Here is a 19,665-nt window from a genome sequence, read left to right as displayed (position 1 = left end):
GATTAGGTTATTTACAGATAAAAAAATGTAAGAGACCTAAAGGCAATTACAGTGATGTTTGTGTTAGACCCTGATACAGTAAACAATATCAATTGGGGAAATTTAAATACTGACCAGAAATTATTTTTAATTTTTGGTGTGAAAATGATTTTGTAGTTGTTAAATATATCTATCTTCTAGACATGCCTACGGAAAAGTTTACAGATGAAATAATAGTATATTTAGCATTATATTAAATGAATTCAGTAGAAGACAAAAGACATATATAGGGATATAAATTGAAATTATGGGCTAAGATCCAAAGAATTTAAATATTTAAAAATTTCAGGATGAGTGTACATTGTTTTTATACTGGCCTCTCAAGTTTTGTGTATTTGCATTTTTTTCCTTATTTGAAACCTAATTGCAATATATTAAAACCTGAGAAAGGAAATAATAATATACTTGAGACATTTTTAGAGATGCATTGCCAAAATACCCCAAATTATATTAATTACTCTTAATCTAGGTTACAGGAAATATATTTCAGTTACCTAAATAAAAAAATGACCATTTGTATAAAAAACTCAAAGGGTGATCATGTTATCACAAGTCATCAGTTCATGGTTGAGAATAACTATGCATATAGAAGTTTAGATAAGTAAGCAGGGTGTACGTTTTAGAAGGAATAATGATGCATAAGCATTATTATATTAGGCTGAATTTTATTTTTGAAAATAAACATTTTATACTCCTCTCTCATACTCATATGAAAAAGAAACATCATTCTTAAAGATATTAATAAATTTATATACTTATATATTTGTAAATTTATAACTACTAATCCTGACCTGAAGATATGTGAAATTACATATAAAAGATTATTTGTGCAAATGACTACATTATGCTATATTTGAAACAATAATTCTGACCTTAAAGATAAACTTTTTTGAAATGCTATACATAAAATGTCATGTTAGCTTTTTCTGTGTGTAATTTGACTTCAATATTTTATTTTTTTAAATGTGTAGATGATTACGAATGTTTACTTTGAGGATAATATGTTTCCTGAGATTTTTATAATGAGTAAATTGTTAAAATGTGAACTTTTAGTCAGTCTACTTAGCAAGAAGTAATTATTTTATATAATAAAATATTTTACTTTATAAAATTTTATGCAGTATTCATTGCATATCAGTTTATTCAGTTTGAAAATTTTAGATCATACATATTCTGCATATAAATTAAGCATATTTGTATCCCCCTATAGAATATATTTGATAGGTAGTCCTATTGACAGAATAAACTTTTCTAACAAGATTAAAAAATTACATTTCCAATATGGTTCTCACACTTTCAATAATTATAATTCTTTCTAAAAAAGAATCCCTTTTTTTTATTTTACAGCATGATTTATTGACACATCACCATGCATTACATGGAAAATTGAATTTTTGGAGGCTGGAGAACCTTAGGAAATTTCACAGTTTCAATTAGACAGGAGAACATCAAAGAGTTTAATGATACAATTTTTCATTCATTTGCTGCAGCCCTGGGAGGAGAGGGACCCTGGGCCAGGCCATCTCGAGCCCCAAACGACCCAGGTGCATACCTCTGGATGAAGCTCTCTGGGCTGGAACCCACCTCAGAGAAGAATCCCATTTCTAAAAATAGCCATCCCATTCTACTGTATTGCCATGCAGACCAATATTAAAATTGTTCTTCAGAAATTTGTTTTTCCATATTACCATCAATTTTTTATAATAGTGTGAAATATTTTACCATATTTTGTCCTTGAAGGAAAATAATATGATGAAAAAGTGTTACACTGTACTTTCAAGAGTGAAACATTGTCTCAGTTACCATGTCTCTACATTATATTAAAGAATTTCATGGATTAAATAGTGAAGAAAATTTCAGTATAGAAAAGCTTTAATTTTGTTTTAAGTGTAAGCATATAGATATAAAAATTACATACAATACTTATTTCATTAATACATTAAATATATTTCAATTTAATAGAAAGATAATATTTTTTTAAAGATTTTATTTATTCATTTGACAGAGAGAGAGAGAGAGACACAGTGAGAGAGGGAACACAGGCAGGGGGAGTGGGAGAGGGAGAAGCAGGCTTCCTGCTGAGCAGGGAGCCCAATGTGGGGCTCAATCCCAGGACCCTGGGATCATGACCTGAGCCAAAGGCAGACGCTTAACGACTGAGCCACCCAGGTGCCCCAGAAAGATAATATTTTTAAATATAATAGAATTTTGTATTGGTAGGTGTCACTCAAGTGTGAGCTGAGATGTGAACAGGAAATACATATTTTGTCTTGTTATGTCACTGAGATCTAGGAGTGTTTGTTAGAGCATCTAGCCCCACATTTTAATATACTTGGTATGAATGTGGCAAAAATTTTGAGTTTGTTTTAAGCATGTACAATCTTTACCGTCAATATTAATTTCCCTACATGAATGTAGTATCTTTTTTTTCCAACAGTAGGTTTTCAAATTATAAAACAATATTTAGAAATAAAAATGTTCAAATAATGAAGGAAATTTAGAACCTCAATACATGAAGGTCCATAGCAAGGCATGATTACTCAGGAGTAAGTTTGTGAACTACACCCAACACAATTCATGAATTAGTGGTGGGCCACAGTGCTGTGTGTGTGTGTAATTTGTATTATATAGACATACACACAAACAAAGAAAGCAAAATTTTATTACAAGACTTTGGAAATCTATATTTGAGTTACAATAAATGTATAAGAGGAGATACAAAGACTGACTTACTCGCTGAATACTTATAGTATTTAAAGCGCCAGTAGAATATATAGTAGGTACTAAAGAATTGTTAAATTCTTGAGAAAATAAAAACCCTCATTTATTTTATCTTTTATTTTATTGTTATTTTATTTATTTTTTAACAGAAAGAGAGACAGGGAGAGAGGGAACACAAGCAGGGAGAGTGGGAGAGGGAGAGGCAGGCTTCCCGCCGAAAAGGGAGCGTGATGTGGGGTTCGATCCCAGGACCCTGGGATCATGACCTGAGCCGAAGGCAGATGCCTAAGGACTGAGCCACCCAGGCGCCCCAAAACCCTCATTTATTTTAAACATTTACATCATTGCTATCTTGCCTGTTCTCCTAGACGATCTGCATGCAACTAAGGCCTTTTTGGAGGAAGATAAATCACTGCGAAACTTTCCTCATAATTATGCACTTCTATTTTTTTCTTTGGAGCAGACACACACTAGATAGGAAGGGCGTTTTCAGAAGCAGGTGTGGTAGCTGTCATGACTAGGCTCATCACTTTTATCATGGGAACTGTAGCAATACACTGCCAACATCATGATTCTGCCTTTTTGTCCCTTGGAGACAAGATAGCCTACAAATTGTTGGAAAGGGAACAGAAAAAATAAAATGCCCACGCTTTTGGAGAGTAGTCAAATCTACCCATAGGAACGAATGGTCAATGCATGGATCATGATAAAACAATCTTGATGGTTATCTGTGAAATAGAGAATCACGATCACCTGGAATTACATACCAATCATTCTCATTATCTTATCCAATATATTTTTATTCAATTAAAAATAAAATGTATGGTGCGCCTGGGTGGCTCAGTCGTTAAGCTTCTGCCTTCGGCTCAGGTCATGATCCCAGGGTCCTGGGATTGAGCCCCACATCGGGCTCCCTGCTCCACGGGAAGCCTGCTTCTCCCTCTCCAGCTCCCCTTGCTTGTGCTCCCTCTCTCGCTGTGTCTCTCTCTGTCAAATAAATAAATAAAATCTTTTTTTTAAAGATTTTATTTATTTATTTGAGAGAGAGGGAGAATGAGAGATAGGAGCACGAGAGGGAAGAGGATCAGAGGGAGAAGCAGACTCCCCGCTGAGCAGGGAGCCCGATGCGGGACTCGATTCCGGGACACCAGGATCATGACCTGAGCCGAAGGCAATCGCTTAACCAACTGAGCCACCCAGGCACCCCAATAAACAAAATCTTTTAAAAAATACAAAAATAAAATAAAATTTATATTACTATGTGGATAACAAGGGCAAATTAAAGTACCAAAAGATGAAATGAAAATAAAAGAATCACGTATAATAAAATTATTCAGAAAAAAATGTTTTTTGTTTTTTAAAAAGACATTTTTTTTGCATAAGAATTCATTTCTGTACATCTAAAATTACTGTATTAAGTTTTTAAGTTAAATGCTTTGTTATAGAACTTTAAAGCAGAATAGAACAATTTCATCTCATTATCACTAGTCAGCAAAGTAACATCTGTTTTGTTGTTCAATTTAGCTTCTGAGATTCAACTCTGAAGTCTCTTTATAAAACAAAATTATTCCATAGCTGTACTGTGCATTTATGCATACAGAAAGTCTCTAAACTTGTAGTTTTTGAACCCTGATATTTAATTTGATCTTTTTCTAAATAAATGTTATATAACGCATTGAATGATCTGCACAAATTCCATTTTTAAAATCTGAAATCCTGGACTTGTCTGTGTAAATGTATATACAACATCACAGTTACCTCAGCAACAAAAGCTAATTCTTATTTTCTTCCCTGTTTTCTGCAATTTGTTATGCAAACACTTTGCTTATTTTTCACCTGCATTACTTAGTACAACTATTGTAAAGAAAATGAGTTTTAGGAAGCATAAAAGCTAATCTGAAACTCCACTTTCGAAAGTGCAGCAAATGTGGCCGTTTATAACTTAAATGCTATAAGAAGGATTTGGCCCCGGAGTACTCTAAGCAGAGAAATAAAGGAGATTATTCAGATTATTGGAAAAGGATTAGTGGTAAAATTAGGCAAAAGTGTGTGCTTCTGTACCTACTTGATTAGTCTGCACTTCTGTACCTACTTGATTAGTCCAACTGCCTGCATCACAAAGATAACCCCATCTCTGTGCTCCATGAAGCCATTTAAAAATTTAGTCTTTTCTTATTTTAATGATTAATGAAGTAAATAAGTGTCTGATGGTTTTATGGATTTTCCTCACCAGAACAATAAAATCAGTTTCAAAAGAATTCATTATATGTAACACTGTTTTAGCTTCCTCACTATTGTTTGTATAAACAATTATCGCTATACTTATTTCTGAAATAAAATAAAATAAAATATCAATGCCATTTAATTCATTTGCAAATAATTCCTAAATAACTGCTACCAAAAGCAAAGCTTTTTTTTTTTCTACATTAGTTACATCATACTAAACTGAATAAAAGGGGTAAAACTGGATATATGGAATAAAGGCAAAACATAAGTATCCCGCTGCCTTTTTTTTTAAGATTTTATTTATTTGTGAGAGAGAGAATGAGAGACAGAGAGCATGAGAGGGAGGAGGGTCAGAAGGAGAAGCAGACTCCCCGCCGAGCAGGGAGCCCGATGCGGGACTCGATGCGGGACTCGATGCGGGACTCGATGCGGGACTCGATGCGGGACTCGATGCGGGACTCGATCCCGGGACTCCAGGATCATGACCTAAGCCGAAGGCAGTCGTCCAACCAACTGAGCCACCCAGGCGCCCCAAGTATCCTGCTGTCTTAATGATAAATTCAGGTCACCTCAAACTTATTTTAACTAGGGTAATTTCTATAAATCATGAAGGATGTTGAGATGCATAAGTCAATTTTGCCAGAAGCACAGATTGCTCCATACCAAGAAGGCCTAGCAGGGAAGTTATATCAAGAAATTTATCACAAGTATTTTGAGTTAGAAGAATTGAAATTAACCCACTATGTTCATATGTGTATATGGGGATATACTGTGTATGTGTGTGTGTGTATCTTATAGATGTATATGTGTTTTTTTTGGGGGGGGGATAGGCATTTATTGTGAATAAAAAAAATTTCCTTCAACAACAGATACTGCACGTGGGGGGCCAGGACTCATGCCTGATGACTCATCTTTCAAGTCTCAAATATATGCAGCTATCTGGGCCCTGGTAAGAATGGTTCATAGTCCCCCAGACACACTCCACAGCTTTCCTCCACCCGCGGATAAGAGCGCCCAAAGTACAGTCTGCCTGGGATGTGCACATTTCTTCTGGCTTCTAGAGCTAAAGGCAGAGTTCCTCCTCCTGCCTGACTGAGGGTGTCGCGTGTCCCCTCAGCCCGCTGAGTAGCACGCATGTCTGCTGCTCCAGGGTCACCACACCTGGCAGGACTGGATCACCTCCTTCAAGGCCTTCAGCCCCTCCACGCTCCTGTCCTTCACAGCCATGGCCAGGAGGACCGCTCTGTTTCCAGCTTCCTGAGACACGAACGTCACCAGGTTCTTTGCTAAGACATGGATGAGAGGCTCATCCTGCCCAAGAAGGACTTTCGTGGTGAGCACGGGCTTGCTGATGTCACTGGCCATGGGGCTGGGCTCCAGGGAGACCAGGGTACCCATCTTCCCGAACTGGGTCACCACTACCCGGATGTATATGTGTGTGTGTGTGTGTGTGTGTGTATATGTGCGTGTGTGTGTGTGTGTATATATACACACACACACATACGCACATATATATAACAAAAATTTAACACATGCAAGAACTAGTTGGGTATCTGCATGTGACAAACAGTACAGTTTGATACAGCATGTGCCTGTGCAAATAAATCAAACTCTAATATAGATCATTAGAATTTCATTTGCTTGTAGTTGGATGTTGCTATCACTCAGCATTATTATTAGTCACTGAGAAATATGGATTCCACTTTAAATTATTTCTTCATGTACTTATATTTCTCTCTTTCAGGATTAAACATTTAATTTTCTACAATGTCATACACATGATTTCTCTCATTTTATCCAGTCTGGTGAATAAGGAAAAATCATTCATGAATTGCTCTCTGTTCATCTCTTGGACTTTTCTGAAATTTATTAATAGTTAATATTTATAAAGTATTTACAAGTGCCAAGAATCTTCCAAGTATTTTGCATATTGTGGCATCAAAGAGTTGGTTGGGTTGCACATAACAGATAATCCAAGTAGAGTAAGTTAAGCAAAGAGAGGTATAATTTTCCTCAATAAAATAAAGTAAAATAAAATAGTCCAGAGGTAGGCATTCCAAGTCATTAATGTTCCAGATAATTTCCATTTTTTTGGATCCATCATTCTTAAAGCCTGACCTTTGATTTTATGGTCCAAAGATGCTCAGTCCCCCATGTATCACAAAAGTATGCTGTATTTGAAAATAGGGATAGGAAACCAATGACAAGTGCATGTCAGCTGAGTCTGTCCTCCTTTTAGAGCATTGTAGTAGTATTCCCACACAATGACTTCTGCTTCAAACCATGTTGTTAAAAAGAACTGGGACAAATGATCACCCATGTCTGTGAAGGAGGCTGGAAGATGGATTTTTTTATCTGGACACAACAGAATTAGGAATCTCTTAAAATAGAAAAAAGAAAGGGAATTATGAATCTACAGTGAGTAGATCAACTCTATACAGTAGGCACTAATCACAACTGATCTTTTTAAATGTCAGGAAAAACTCAAGTTATACAACCTAGTTATACAGCTAATAAGAGCCAGAACCAAGATCCCAATCAACGTGATCTAATTCCAAGAGCCAAAGCAATAACCAAGTTCTGGGAATTCTTTCCTGATTAAATCCTTGCAGAGAGATCACACATTAATTGCTATTAAACCTTTCTAAACAAAAATACAGTGCTGCTACTTTGTATTCCCAAACAAAACTCCTTCTGTCCAATAGATCTCATTCCAACTAATTCTATTTTTGGAATATTTTTTAAAAGTTCCTACTTTTTCAATAACCTTCAATAACATCCATCTCATATTGCATTCTTTAATGTATATTTCCCGTATTAACTCTCTTTATCCTTGGCTAGACATTCTTTTGTAACTTATTCTCATTGTTGTTGTAGTGATTATGGAAAAGATTTTGTTCACCTGGTATTTGTTATTTACTTAGATATTAGTGTAAGCAATGTATGCACGACAGGGTTATGTTAGCTCACATAACTTAAAGATAATAACATTTTATATTATATAGCCACTCCTATCAATTTGTTCATAATTGCTTCTTTAAGAAGGAAGATATTATTTTTAGAAAAAAATGTTAAAAGAAACCGTTACAAATATTTATTGAATAAAGAATGCATGTCACTGTTCTAAAGACAATTGTATTTTAAATTAAATTAAGTAGTATAAAACTGAATCTATTTTTGTCTTTGAGGAGTTTATCATCAGTCTTTTATAAAATTCATAGAGATATGTAGCTTCTCTTTTCCAAGATTAACACTGAATTATTACTTTTTTAATTCTAGAATGGGATTTTTGGGACAGTGAAAATACTCTGTATGATACTGAAATGGTGGATACATGTAATTATACATTTGTCCAACGCCAAAGAATATACAACACCAAGAGTGAACACTAAGGTAAACTATAGATTTTGTGTGATTATGATATGTCAATGTAGGTTCATCCTAGGTAAAAAATGTACCATTTAGCTTGGTCATGTAGTTAAAGGGGGGAGATTATGCATGGGTGGGGCCAGAGGGTATATGTAGCTTCCTCTCAAATTTGTTATAATCCTAAAACTGCTATAAAAAGCCTTTAAGAAAAAAAGTAGAGAATCTTGTTAAAAGAATATATGGAGAATTAGAAGAATAAAATGTCATTGCATTAAACAAAAACAAATACAAATAGTGTATGTGAATAATCAGTAAGCTTCCATAAAGGTGAGTGAGCATAACTTAAAAAACCTAAAATGGATATTTCTCCTTAAATGGACAGTGAACTAATTCCAGGAAAAAGAAAACCTGATAAATTAAAATATGCTTCATAATCCATACTTCATGTACCACGTCTTTGATTAACTCCAAATCTTTCAAATTAACCTGCCTGCAACTTATAGAGCTAATCAAAGTCATATAGTATAGAATCCCACATTTACTCTTTCTCTACTTAAAGTTCTATTTTTTTAAGTCAGGTTTATTGATGCATCTTACAGATAGTGAGATCTTCCCCTATGTTTACTGTCATGTAACACCACAATAATCAGCAGGCAAGTCCCATACGAAGTTCCCACAAACCCCATTTATTCAATTTCCTCCCCTCATCAAAGTTCTTTGGCAACCACTGATCTGATGTCTGCCCTTCATATCTTTGCCTTTTTCCAGAGTGAATAAATAAAAATAAAATCATGCACTATAGAGCTCACATCCATAGTTTTCTTCACTTAATAAAATGTTTATCCATGTTTTTGAGTGTATTAGTAGTTCTAGTCCTCATTACTGAGTAGTAGACAGTACTATGGGTGTCCTACAATGTTTCTCCATTCACAACTGATGAATATTTGGATAATTTCTAGTTTGGGGTTATTAGGAATCAAGACTATGTATGTATTCTTGTATAGGTCCTTACAAGGACATATGTTTTTATTTCTCTTGGGTAAATACTAGGAGTATGTGAAACAGAAAAAATAAGTTTGCCAATCCCTCTCTTAAGGGACAAAAGGGGCCCTAAAAAAATTATTTGAGAGAGAGAGAGAGAGAATGAGCAGGGGGAGGGGCAGAGGGAGAGGAAGTTCAGAGCAGACTCCCTGCTGAGCTCAGAGCCTAAGGCAGAGCAGGATCCCAGGACCCTGAGATCATGACCAAAGCTGAAATCAAGAGTCGGATGCTCAACTGACTGAGCCACCCAGTTGCTCCCCAAAGGGGCCATTTTTAAGAGACTTTGGCCCATGGACTAGATCTAGCCTGCTGTTAGTTTTTATAAATAAAATTTTATTGGGGCAGAGCTATGCTACAGTAGGCTAAATAACAGCTCCCCACCTTCTAGCCTCCCCTGCCAAAATGTCCACATCCTACTCTCTAGAGCCTATGAATAATTTTCCTTGCATAGTCAAAGGGACTTTGCAGTTGAGATTAAGGATTTTAAGATTGAGAGATTATCCCAAACCCAATGTAATCGCAAGAGTAGAAGAGTGAGGCAGGGGAATTAGATCATATAGCAGGAAATGTTTCCATGAAAACAAAAGGGCAGAGTGATGTGAGGAAGAGAACCTGAGCCCAGCAGGTAGATTCTAGAAGCTAAAAATGGAAGAAAGCAGATTCTCCCTTGAAGACCAGAATAGGAATGCAACTCTGCTGACACTTTGATTCTTGACTTCAGATATCCAGAAATATAAACACATAAAGTTGTGTTACTTTAAGCTATTACGTTTGTGTTAATTTATTACAGCAGCAATAGGAAACTAATATACCCACTCATTTATATATTTCTATGGCTGCTTGTTCATTACAGAGGCAAAGTTGAGACTTTGTTCCAGAAACCATAAATCCTGCAAAGTATGAAATATGTACTTTCTACTCCTTTATAGAAAAAAATTCTGCAGATCCTTATCTTAAAATGAGGACTCTCTCTCCATTCCAATTTCATAAAACATTTTTTTTCAAATATTTATTACCATACCCCTTGTATTTATCAGTTTACATAGCTATTTGTGCATATGTATGTGTGTTGAACACTATGAAGAATTCCTTAAATGTGGCGAGATTTGCTTGCATGTTTTCTTCTTCACACTAGTAGTTTACTTTCTTGCATGTATTGGTGTTCTAGAAGTATTTATGGAGTGATAAAAGTTAGAAAAATATTTGGAAAAAAATCCTTTGGCTATTGTGGAGCTCTGCTTTACTCCTTATAAGTTTTTATGAGTTCATTACGTAGATATTAATTAGACCGACATTGATATATATTTAAATTTCCTTGTGTCAACATGACAAATACCAAAGATAACATAACATAATCTCATCTTGAAATTTTTATTTAATAGTCTATATCTCTTCACACTTACGAAAAAGCCAACTAGAAAAGGTGATATTTGAGGAAAGAACTTAAAGAAATGAGGGAATGAATATATAGACATCTAGGTGAAGAAATCCCTGGCTGAGGAAAACAGTCTTTCAGTCAAGAGTCTCCATGAAATGTGAGATTAAAGTAGAGTGAGTAAGTATTGGTATACATTCAACAGAAATCTTCTAATTTTTATCCCTATTATTTCTATATAAACATTATTCTATATAAATGTTATTTATATAGAATATATATTATTCTATATTCCATATAAATACTATTCTATATTATTTCATATAATTTTTGTCTATATAATTATATAATTTCCAGTAATAGAAAAGCCAGTTATAGGGGTGCCTAGGTGGCTCAGTCAGTTGAGCGCCCGGCTCTGGGTTTCGGCTCAGGTCATGATCTCAGAGTCCTGGCATGGAGCCCCAAGTCGGGCTCCACACTCAGTGAGGAGCCTGCTTAAAGATTCTCACTCCTTTTCCCTCTGCCCCTGCCCCCACTCTCTCACTCACACTCTTTCTCTTTCTGTAAAATAAATAAATAAATCTTTAAAAAAATCAGTTACATATGGATTTTAGAATCAAAACTAATTTTATTTTCAAAAATATGAAGCTATTAGTATTTATAAGAGTATTCTACTAGAATCTCTTACTGATTTGTTTTTCAGATTATATTGCATTAGCTAAGCAGCTTCCTTCATACTCATTTATAGAATGGATCTTAAAGATACTTAAACAGAATGGAGAGAGACCTTTGGAGAGAGAGAGACCAAATACAGCCATGTATCTTAGGATGGATAAATAGGTTAGTCGTTTATTCCTATAGCAGAGAAACATTAAATGGGTAGCTCTAATCTGCTTTATGTCTTCTAGGTGTGTTTCTAGGACAAAAATATATAAGAAAGCTTAACTGCTTCAAGTTGGTAAAGCAGCACCTGGGATCATTATAAATTTAAAAAAGATTGTAATTTTTGAGCTGAGATTCTAAAATCAAATTTTAGACAGTGAGAAAGAGAAAAACTTCTCAAGAGGAGAAACCCATCAATCAAAACTATTCTAAGCTTAAAATACCTTGTAAAATGTATAATATTCAGGGTATTCTTGCAAGGTGTTAATTGGGTCACTTCGCTCCAGCTAGGTTAAAAAAAAGCCCCTTAGCTTCTAGCTAGGTGATAATTACATTCATTCTTGTAAAATAAAATGACTTTATGTGGGTAGAAAATTCTTTGCACCTAGCTAGACAAAGGCTGAGTAGAACTCAGTGAAGTATAATGAGAGCAAATCGAATTAGAGCAATGAAATTTATAACTGCACATAATTAGCATATAACAACCTTTTATTTGTGCATAATTAGTAGTTTTGTATTGGGTTGATTATTAAATTTTAATCAGAGAGTTGCTGTGGCTTTACCCTCTAACAAAATTTTTGATTTCTTGTTAATTTTATTTTCTTAAGAAAGTATTCATTTGATTTTTTTCTATTTAATTTTAATCTCCTTGTGAAATAAAATGCCTTCCTAAAGTTTTAATTATTTTCTAAATATGGGATTCTCAGTGACTTGTGTTTGTTTTTAAGCAAATAGCTTTTATAATTCAATCACAGATATTTTATTTCCTAATTCCAGTCATTACCTTTTTCTTTGCAGCCTTGGCTATCAATCACATTTTAACAGCCATTTTCACCTTTATTTTGTACTGTAGTTCCTGTTTTGCTATTGGACGCAAGCAGTTGTGAATATGCAGGATACATTGTTTTCAGCAGCAAAAACTTGTACATTTGTCACCTACAGAGTGTTTCTGTGAATGGGACTTTTCCAGGCTATTGGGAGACAGGTAAGTCAGTGACAATTCTACAGAATTGGGACTTTTTGAGGAAGTCCGCATCCATTCTTCCTCCTCCTATGCCTGCAAGGCTTTGGTTCTTCATGGCTACCACAATTATGAGGTTTCCGGCTTTCAAGTCTGCGGTAGATCTGATTAGAGGAGAATGAAAGTGTGCCACAAATCCAGAAACCCTTTCCAAATTTCAGCAGATTTTCCTGAGTAAACACTTGTCCTATTCTTGCAAGTATTTGGTAGATTTCCAGATTTCTGTAGAAGCTGATTTTTAATAAACTTAATTCTAAATGGGTATTAAAGAGGGCGCATACTGAATGGAGCAGTGGGTGTTATACGCAAACAATGAATCATAGAACACTACATCAAAAACTAATGATGTAATGTATGGTGATTAACATAACAATAAAAATAGAATTTTAGAAAAAAAGGAAAGAAAAAGAAATTCATCCCAAGTGGCTAACTGAATTCTAGTCTTATTTCACATGCTTAGAATCTTATCAGACAAGCATACTCCATGAAATAAAATGCCTTCTTAAGTTTTAATTATTTTACATGTACAAATAGGTTGACTATTTCCATGGTGACAAATGTATCCCTGAGTCAACCTTAGGTTGCATTTAGTTCTAGAAAATACTCTTCACTGTGGATGTGATTTTTAAAGATGCCCAATAATTTCCTATTATTTTATCTCATTAGAGAGTGAAAAAAAGTTGAAAAAATGTCAAAAATCTCATTATAAACTTTCACAATTTTCACTTAAGTAATACTGATATCCTTAACTTCTACAGGCATGATATTTTCAGCTATTTTATATACAAAGTGTGCTTCTGAGAAATATAAACTCACTCTTGAGAATTACCAAATGAGCTAGCATTTGAGTTCATACCCAACATTAATATGCCACTTTGAATGTGATGAGGAAAGGTCTTTATTTCGTCCTCCATCCAAATACTTGGAAAATCAACTCAAGAGATCAGATATTACTCTAAATCTTCTAAGTAGAAAAGTATTTAATCCAGGGAATTGGTATTAAAAGAAGTCAAAGGACTGGGAGAACAAAAGAGTGGAGAATGTGTTAACCAGAAATCCAGAGCACAGATTTCAGGTTCCACCTTGAAGGAGCCGCTGGGCCATCCCTGCAGAGTCACTGCCACAAGCACCTATCTTTTACCCAATCTCATTTTCCTTAATCTCATGTGAATGTCTCCTCTTGTCAGACCTCAAAGGAACACACAGTGGCAAGAGAGTCTGGCAAATATATTTGATAGGAGAGGAAGAAGCAGAATCCCTGGCACATGTAAGTAATGACATGAGACCCTCTCATTTTTATGGTATATCATTTACTTTGGCCTCCAACAGCCAAAGCAAGAATTAAAAATAAATAAATAAACATAGATTTTTATTATGTGACAAAAATATGCAGACCATCATCAAAAAATGAATAAAATTTTTTTTAAAAGATCCAACAATTTCAGTTGTCTGAAAAAAAAAATCTGCTATGTGATAAAAAGTTATCACTAGAAGTGTTTAAGCAGGGTATGGTAATAGATCTACACCTAGAAATAACCCTTCCATTGACATTTGGGCCCTATGATTACAAAGACGTCCCACACTATTCTCGAGATTCATGGATTCTCTCTCCAACCATGGTGAATATTCTTACAGCCCTGACTTTAGTAAACCATAACCAATACTACTAGAGTAGGTGCCTTCAGTGTTACATAAACAAATATATAATATTCAAAGAAATTTCCTCATCCCATGCCCCAAAGCTTCCTAGTCTTGCTGTTGTGTTTTCTAATCTAAAAATTAACACCATAACATATTCAATTCTCATGAAGGAACTCTAGAAGTTAATCTTTTCTATTGTCTTTCCCATACACCTGCATCTACTCCATTGACAAGTCTCCCTCCCCTTTGAAACGTGCAGTTTGTTTCCCAGAGTTTATAGTCTCTCATGTTTCATCTCCCTCTCTGATTTCATATCCAAACGTCTTAATATGACCCACCAGGCCCTCCGTTTTCTGGGTTCCAGCTCTTCAGCTTAATCTCATGTAACTCCCCTAACAAACATGATGATCCTCCCAATCTAGTCTTTCATTTTCTCAAATAATCAACATCTTCCCAACTCAGGAATTATATGTATCATGCCTTCTCTTGGAGTGCTCTTTCTTTGTTTCATTTGACTGGAAATACATTTGCTTTAGGATGCATCATAATTATTTTATTCACATAAAAGTCTTCTCTGGCCTCATGAAAGCAAATACTAAACACACATTTATACACACACGTGTGTGCAATACACACTTATTCTTCCTTGAGGACACTATTTTTCTTTTATAACATTTTTTACAATATATAATTGTTTAATTAAATGTATTCAGCACATTTTTCCTGTACTAAATTAAAAATCACAATGAGGACATTGACCATATCTTCCTCTCCTCTTTTTCTCCTCCCTTCTCGTGTTTTTCCTTATTTTCTCCTCTTATTCCTACTTCCTTTTCTTCCACTTTCATCTTAATCTAATTGTATTCTCAGGTCCAAGGAAGAGTGTCTTTCATATTGCTAACACTAAATGAACACTGGTTACACGAATAAGTGAATGATGGAGTCATTGATCGTAGGTGGAAGGGTCTATGTTTAACACAAACTTAAATTTCAATGTTATAATTTTATTTTATTTTAATTTCAATGTTACAATTTTATTTAAAATTCTCAGAAGACTAATTCCAGGTTTTATATTTCCTCCACTATGATCAGGGATACTTGTTTTCATGGGTCTCTTAATAATTTGTTTTTCTTCTTATAAGGTATATTTCTTCATAAGCTTAAGAAGATATTAATGTTGAATTTTAAACTAGTGACTTTTCAGAGTGAAGGATTCTTTTTTTATGAAAGGTTTCTTTTTTTCCCCTTCAGGTTGGTTTACACTTGAAACATTTTAATATGCCTTGGTGTAATTCTCTTTGTATCTATTTTGTTTAGGATTTTCAGAACTTCTTGAATCTTCAAATTGATATTTTTATTCAGTTTTTAAAAATCTGTCTTCACCTATTTGAGTATCCTTACCTTCTTTTTTTCCTGGGACAACAATTATACATTTATTTGCCATTGTTGCTGAATCCTCTACATTTCTTTTGCTGTTTGGGGTATTTCCATCATTTTTATCATTTTTGTTCTTCAGTTATATATTTTTATTTACCTTCATTCCTGTTCACTGATCCTTATTTTTCAGCATGTACTTTGCTCTTTAAAAAATCATCAAAAATGTCCTTAAATTTAGATATGAGATTTTAGAGTTCTGGAAGGAACATTGCTTCATGCTTGGAAATTGTAATTTTCTAGTCAAAATCCTTGTATTTTAATATATTTTCTCCATATTTTTTCTATATTCACTTAGATAGTATAATGAAAATCTTTTGATATCCCTGATAGCTAATTTCATATCTGGATCACATATGGAATGGTTTTCATTTTCTGTGCTTTCTCTTGGTTTTGCTCATCTCTTAACATGCATAATTTTTTTTGAATGCTAAACATTATATATGAAAAAAATGCACAAGCTTAGGACAAACTCTTCCCCTAGCCAGGGATTGCTTTTCTTTTCCATGGTCAGATAGAGTATGGCTCATCACTTTAATCTAACTAGAGCTTGTGATGATTTGAGAGTCATGTGCAGTTCTAGCAGAACCCAGTCTACCTATTTGACCCCTGATTTCCAGACTTTCTAACTAAAAATTAAATTTCTTTTGTAGAAAACTGATCCCCAGGAGGCTGTTAACTATATTTTGAAGGAGACTGAAGAAATCTTCACTCAGCTTTTCAGCAGTTTTACATTTAGGCTTTTAGTTTCCCACCTGGCAGAGTCCTATTACTCAGTAAATGTCCTGAGGGGAAAAACTGGTATGTTCTTGAAATCCCCCAGTCTCCACCGTTAACTCTCATGGTTTTCCCCCACATGTTATCATCTGCTGGACTTTACACAAAGCTTTGCATAAAAACTTCAGTCTCTGTCAGTGTCCAGAATGGCCAAAAACTCCAATGGCAGAAATCTTTCCTCTTTGTACTCTTGACTACTACAATTCTCATTGCCTCATCAATGTTCAGCTCTCTTTGGACAGGTGATTCCTAAATGACCACTGCTGGGGCACCTGGGTGGCTCAGTCCTTAAGCATCTGTCTTAGGCTCAGGTCATGATCCCAGGGTCCTGGGATCGAGTCCCACATCCCCGCTTGGCAGGAAGCCTGCTTCTCCCTCTCCCACTCCCCCTGCTTGTGTTCCCTCTCTCACTGTGTCTCTCTCTGTCAAATAAATAAATAAAATCTTTAAAAATAAATAAATAAGTAAATAAATAACCACTGCTCTGCTACCAGCTACCCTTTCCTTTCAGAAACTAAATTTATATTCACATTAACATCTAAAAATGAGAAGAAATTAGCTTAATCAGTTTTGTTATAAGGAATCATACTGGTTCTTCCACTAGATCATAGACAAACATTGTACAATATATCTTCGGAAAAAAATGAGCAATGTTGGCCACAAGGTGACATTGAGAATATTAAAAAAAGGGGTAACATTTTCCCAAATGAAGTGCTAGTATTAGAATATTATTTTGTTTTGATTAATAAATAATGTCATGATGTATACATTATGCTAACCCTATTATTCATCAAAACTAATGGAATTTTAAATTTTATAATTTAAATTTTAACTAAGATAGTTTAGAATTTAAAGGAATTGATATATAATAACATAAAATAGGCAAATTTTGTTCATTGAAATAACATGTGGCATTTTGAATGCTTACTGTTCAAATATAGTTTCTATTAAAATGTTTATAGATTTTACTTATTCTATGACATTTGACATTAAAATTATAATAGCATTTTTAAGAAACTACTGAGTCTACTGGCAACTGGTATAGAAAAAGATTAAATATAACTGTGAACTATATATCATTCAGAAAGCTGAATAGATGGATGCCATTATTAGAAATATTACATTGCATTATTTGGTAAATATTATTTACTTTTCCAACAATTTTGTATTTTGTTTAGCAGCTTTTTTAACATCTGGAGAGAAAACATAATAACTAATATTTAATATGAGTTAATATCTTTTACATTATAAGTGTAAAATAGTCATTAACAGTTCTTTTTTATTGAGTTATAATTATAAATATACATACCACATTGTATAAGTTTAAAGAGTACAACATATTGATTTGATATATTTATATTGTAATATGATTACAAATATGATATTAACTAATACCTCTATCCTGTTACATAATTATTATTTCTTCTAGTGGTGGGAACAATAACGATCTAGTCTCTTAGGAAGTTTAATGCTTATAATACAGTTTTGTTGTCTATAATCACTGTACTATTTATTAAATCTCCATGACTTATTTATATACTGGTTGCAAATATGTACCCTTAAACAACATTTCTCCCATTCCCACACTACCCAGTCCCAGTTCCCTTCTGGGGTTTGTTTTGTTTTGTTTTTTTTGTTTTTGTTTCTTTTCTGAGTTTGGGTTTGTTTTTTGTTTTGTTTTGTTTTGTTTTGTTTATTCCACATGTAAGAATGCATATACAGTATTTGTCTGTCCCTGTCTGACTTATCTCACATAGTATAATGTCCTCAAGGTCTATCCAAGTAAATATCAGGATTTCCTTTCCTCCCATGGCTACATAGTATTCATGTATGTATCTCACAGCTTCTGATCCATTTAACCATTGCTGAGCAGTTAGGTTGTTTCTATATCTTGGCTATAATGAATGATGCTGCAAAGAACAGGTGGGTGCAGATATCCTTATGAATTAAGGTTTTTGTTTTCTTCAGATAAATACTCAGAACTAGAATTGCTGGATCATCTGGTAGTTCTATGTTTAATTTTTTTGAGGAACATCTATTCTGCTTTCCATAGTGGTTGAACAAATTTGCAATTCTACCAACAGAGCACAAGGGTTCCCTTTCCACATCTTTACCAACAGTTGTTATCTCTTGTCTTCTTGAAGATAGTCATTATTACAGGCACGAGGTAATATCTCAATGTGGTTTTGATTTGCATCTCCCTGGTGACTAGTGATATTGTGTACTTTTTCATTTACCTATTGGCCATATGTATGTCTTTTTTGGAAAAAAAAATCTGTTTAGTTTTTCTAAAAGTTCCTTTTTGTGGTGATTAAATTACCTGTACCTACAGGAAAGAAATGATTGCTAAAATATAATTAGGGAATATTATGTAACCAAGTCATTAGGGTTTTTTTTTTTAAGATTTTATTTATTTATTTGACACAGAGAGAGAGACAGCGAGAGAGGGAACACAAGCAGGGGGAGTGGGAGAGGGAGAAGCAGGCTTCCCGCCAGGCAGGGAGCCCAATGCGGGGCTCCATCCCCAGGACCCTGGGATCATGACCTGAGCCGAAGGCAGATGCTTAATGACTGAGCCCCCTACGTGCCCCCCAAATAATTTAGGGTTATGTAATCTTTTGTGATGTGTTATTGATAGCTGAATAGTCATTATTTTTTAAAGATTTTATTTATTTATTTGAGAGAGAGAGTGAGAGAGAGCATGAGAGGAGAGAGGGTCAGAGGGGGAAGCAGACTCCCCGCTGAGCAGGGAGCCAGATGTGGGACTCCATCTAGAGACTCCGGGATCTTGATCTGAGCCGAAGGCGCCCAGGTGCCCAGAATAGTCATTATTACATAGAACATTTTCCCATATTAAAATACTTTAGCTGTAAATTTGAAACAGCTATGACCTCTGATACCATAAAAATGCTAGATAAAACAGAACACAATATAAAATGATAAATTTAGCCATTGCGGGAATATAAATAAAATCATGGACATTTTATGATCTTCAAATTACATTGCAAAACAATGTCTTGTTTAGGAATGTAGGCTAAGTTAGGGGCGCCTGGGAGGCTCAGTTGGTTGAGCATCCAACTCTTGATTTTGGCTCAGGTCATGATCTCAGGGTCCTGGGATAGACCCCAACCCCTGCATC

The 19,665-nt window shown here is 34.5% G+C and overlaps 1 pseudogene; it reads right to left on the bottom strand.

The window, feature by feature from the left end:
• Positions 1 to 6,128: 6,128 nt before the first annotated feature.
• Positions 6,129 to 15,759, bottom strand: LOC148164877 (proteasome assembly chaperone 3 pseudogene; annotated as a pseudogene).
• Between the last annotated feature and the right edge of the window lie 3,906 nt (positions 15,760 to 19,665).

This window comes from Eumetopias jubatus, unplaced genomic scaffold (assembly GCF_037043125.1).
Source record: "Eumetopias jubatus isolate StellerSeaLion01/CBP00866 unplaced genomic scaffold, mEumJub1_p1.0 scaffold_2, whole genome shotgun sequence".
NCBI lineage: Eukaryota > Metazoa > Chordata > Mammalia > Carnivora > Otariidae > Eumetopias > Eumetopias jubatus.
Note: the sequence above shows the minus strand (reverse complement) of the source record. Positions and strands in the feature narration are given on the sequence as shown.